The following is a 5038-nucleotide window of genomic DNA, read 5'->3' on the forward strand; positions in this document are numbered from 1 at the left end:
TGAGCTCAGGAAAGTTGCAGGGTACAATATAAACACAAAAAATTACTTACATTGTGATATACTAATGGTAAACTTGTAGAAGCCAAAATTAAAAGCACAATACCATAAACAAGTAAAATATAATTATCTAAAGGAAACAGAAAAGGATGTTCTTGCAATGCCTTCAAAATGATGGAGACCAACTAAGGCACTCATAAGCTCAAGTAATGAAATAGGCTGTCTGTGGGTCTCTAACTTGAGGCTCACTTGTTCAAGATGAGAAAAAAGTTGCACATACTCTTGTTTTATTAATTCACATAGCTCCACATTTCTGACAATTTATCAAGGTGGGAACTATATCAAGGTGAAAAAAAATAAAATGTGCTATATCTATTCTGAGTTTGGAGGACAAAGAAAGAGAAAGGGAGAGAAAGAGGCAACTGGTGAGCTGTATTGTGAAAAGTCTTCCCCTCCTTTGGGTTTTTTATGAACTTAGTTTTCCAGGTAAAGACCATTGCTCAGTGACAGAATGTTGGAAAAGATCAACCCCTTTAGACACCCTGATGCCCACCTTGGGGTCATCTCTGGAAGTGCAGTTTCAATAACATGCCACTGCTCAGCTTAGACTTTGATAATGCTGCAGAAGTCCATTTTATTTCTTATAACCCATGGCAGAAGCAAAAATTACACTTTATCAACCAACATATAATCACTTTGTAGATAAATTTTACATGCCTTGGATCTTCAAGATGTTTTAAGAACACCCAGTCTCCATTTAAAAGATGCAAGGTTTTGTCCCCGTTAGTTTCAGAAACTGAAATGTATGATGCATGACAAACCCACAAATTCTCAAATTGATTATCTGTCTTTCATTTGACTGTAATACATACCTAAATCAAAAGAAAATTCTCCTGTAGTACTTCATTCTTCCACAGGAACAAAGATGTGTATAGAATTTCAAGCAGAACAGCTTTATGTCTGTGTTTTTATACAGTCCAAAGAAAGTAGTTTTATATTGTCAACAAATGCCTAGAACATAGAGAAAATTATGTTAATTTAGTGCTGTACAATAAATGGTACCATGGGATTAAATCCTCCTAGATTGCTGAGAAATTTTAGGCTCTGTTTTAGGAAAACAGAAGTCAGGAAAAGCTATATGCATAGGAATTTAAATACAGAAAAGTGCAGATATGGGAGCAAAAACACATAGATGTTATCATTTATATATGTCATAAAGATACATACATTTCATTTTCCTCTAAGTAAAATTTTGCATCCAAATTCTATGGGTTGTTATTTTCTAGATAAAATAATTGATCCATACTAGATACCTAAGTTACAACATAGTATCCTTGCATTGGAGACTCCATTTTCAGGTTTAGCTCTCACTATTCCCCTTCACTGACCATGCATTCTGGGTTGATTGAATGCTTAGTCTATGGATCCAGATCCATGAGCCTTTGGTCACACTGTCCTCTGCCTGTGGTTGTTCACTGTTAATCTTAGAACATGATTATTTAGAACATGATCCAGCAAATCAATAAGATTTTTTTTAAAAAAATTGCATGACTATATTGATTAATCCAGAAAAAAAATTAAACACCCACTCATGATAACAATTCTTGCCAAATTCGGGATAGAGAAGAACCTCTTTTTGATGATAAAGATCTATCAAATTAAACACCCACTCATGATAACAATTCTTGCCAAATTCGGGATAGAGAAGAACCTCTTTAACATGATAAAGATCTATCAAAAAAAAAAATCCAACCAACCATCAAAAACTACAGCTAATGTCACACTTAATGGTGAAAAAATGAATGATTTTCCCCTAAGATTGGGAACAAGTCAAAGGTGTCCAACTGTCACCTTTTAATCTTATCACCTTTTAATTAATCAAATCTAATTTTAAAAAGTACTAGAAATTCTAGTACTGCAAGAAGGAAAGTAAAAGATATAAAATGCATACAGATGGAAAAACAAGGGAAACTATCTCTATTTGCAGAAGACATGATTGTCTACATAGAAAATCCAAAGGAATCAAAACAAACCAAAATAAATAACTAAATAAAACAAATAATAGATGAGCTCAGGAAAGTTGCAGGGTACAATATAAACACAAAAAATTACTTACATTGTGATATACTAATGGTAAACTTGTAGAAGCCAAAATTAAAAGCACAATACCATAAACAAGTAAAATATGTATGTACTTAAAATATCTGCACAATCTATGTGCTAAAAATTACAAAATGTTGTTAAAAAAAGCAAAGACCAAAATTAACAGAAAAACATACCGTAGAGAAGATAACAGATAGCAAATAAGCACAATAGTAGTTGTTCATCATCGCCATTCTCAAAAATAATTAAAATTGAAACCTCACTAGCATCACTGCACATCCATCACAATGGCTACTGCAAAAAGTGACAACTCCAAAGACTAATGAGCATGAAAGAATCAAGATCCCAACCACAGCGAGAATGCAAAACACCTTAGCTACTTTGGAAACTGTTCACAGCTTCTTACGAAACTACACATGCAATTAATATATGACCCAGGAATTGCAAACAGGGCATTTACCTGAGAAAAATTAGAATATGTTCACACAAAAACCAGTACATAAATAATCATAGCAACTTCATTTGCAATAGCTGAAAACTGGAATCAATACAAATGTCCTTCAATAGGTGAATGGTTATTATGGCATATGTGTACCATGGCATTGTACTCATCCATAAAAATGGAGACATTATTTGTACATACACTTTGGATAAATCTCTAGGAATTTATTTTGAGTGATAAAAGCCATTTCTCAAAGGTTAGATATTGTGTGATTTCATTTATATAACATTTTTGACATGAAAAAAATAATTAGAAATGAAGGACAGGTTGGTGGGTACCAGGAGTAAGGATGGGGAATGGGTCTGAGTGTGATTATAAAAGGACAATAAGAAGGATATTTGTGTTCTTGCAACTGGTCATATCATGAGTGTAGTTGTGTATACACAAAGCTAGACAGCAATAAAATTCCATAGAACTTTATACACATACACACATATACACACACACAGAGGAGTAACACTGGGAAAAAATGAATAAGATAGACAGATTGCATAATTGTCAGTGTCCTGATTGTTACATTATACTAACGTTTTGCAAATTGTTACCACTGGAGGAAATTGGACAAGTGTATAATAGGTCTCTCTCTATTACAACTGCATGTAAATCTATAATTATCTCAATAAAAATTTTTTAAAATAAAATATATATTCTAGATACAAGTCCCTTATCAGATACATGATTTGTAAATATTTTCTTTTATTATGCAGGCCACATTTTTTTATAGTTCCTTCATCTTTATTTTTTATTGTTTTTATTAAGGAATAGTTGACAAATAAATATTGTATATGTTTGTGGTGCACAAATGTAATGTTTTGATAAGTTTTAAAATAATTGAATGAAGCTAATTAACATACCCATCACCTCACATGCATTTTTGTCGTGAGAACATTTAAGATCTACTCTCTTAGAAATTTTTTAGTACAAAATGCATTATTATTAACTACAGTCACCATGCTGCACAATAGATATCTAGAATTTATTCATCCTAACTGAAAGTTTATACCCTACCCTTTGTCCAGCATCTCCTATCCCTCTACCCCACTACCAGCCCCTGGCAACCACCGTTATATTCTCTGCCTCTATAAGTTTAACTTTTCTAGATTCCACATGTATAAGAGATGATGTACTGTTTGTCTTTCTGTGCCTGGCTTATTTTACTTATCATAATGTCCTCTAGGTTCATTCATGTTTTTACAAATAAAGAATTTCTTTTTCAAGGCTGAATAGTATTCCACTGTATATAGGTGTGTGCATGTGTGTGTGTGTATTTATATCTCCCACTTTTTTATCTATCCATTTGTTGATGGACACATAGGTTGATTCTATATAATGGCTTTTGTGAAAAATACTGCAATAAATATGGGAGTTCAGATATATTTTCAACATACTAATTTCTTTTTCTTTGAATACACATACCAAGAAGTGAGATTGCTGGATTAAATGGTAGCTCTATTTTTTAATTTTTCAAGGATTCTCCATGCTTTTATCCATAATGGATATACAAACTTACTTTCACATGGGCTGCATTTTTAAAGTCTTGATGGTGTTCTTAGAGCACAAAAGTGTCTAATTTATCAAAGGTTCAATTCATCAAATATTTTATTTTCTTACGTGTACTTTTGGTGTCATATCTAAAACAAACAAATTTTTAAAAATTGATCTAATCTCAAATCATAAATTTTACTCCTTTATCTTCTTATACAGGTTTTATAATTTTACCAGTTACATTTAGCTCTATAATTAATTTTAAGTTAACATTTATATGATGTGAAATAAGGACCTAACTTAATTTGTTTTCATGTGGGTATTCAATTGTCCCAGGAAAATTTCTTGATGTTATCTTGACACAATTGTCAAAAATCAATTGACCATAATGGAAGAATTTATTTGATTCTATTACACTTTATCTATGACTATTTTTATGACAACAAAACAATTTCTTGATTATTGTAGCTTTGTGCTAAGTGAAATCAGGAAGTATATGGCCCCCAACTTTATCATATTTTAACATTCTTAACTACTCTGAGTTCCTTGCATATCCAAAAAATTTCTTGATTATTGTAGCTTTGTGCTAAGTGAAATCAGGAAGTATATGGCCCCCAACTTTGTCATATTTTAACATTCTTAACTACTCTGAGTTCCTTGCATATCCAAAAAAATTTTAGAATTAGCTTGACAATAAGCAGTTTGGATTGCATTAAATGTGATCAGTTTTCTGAGTATCAAGATCTTAGCAATATTAAGCCTTTCTATCCATGAACATGGAATGTCTTTCCATCTGTTTAGGTCCTTTCACATTTCTTTCAATAATACTTTGCAATTTTCATTGTAAAATTTTAAACATTTTTTTTTTGTTAAATTTATTTTTAAATATGTTGGTCTTTTAATACTAGTGTAAATAGAATTATTTTCTTAATTTAATTTTTATTTATTCAC

This window comes from Galeopterus variegatus, unplaced genomic scaffold (assembly GCF_000696425.1).
Source record: "Galeopterus variegatus unplaced genomic scaffold, G_variegatus-3.0.2 Scaffold5594, whole genome shotgun sequence".
Classification (NCBI taxonomy): domain Eukaryota; kingdom Metazoa; phylum Chordata; class Mammalia; order Dermoptera; family Cynocephalidae; genus Galeopterus; species Galeopterus variegatus.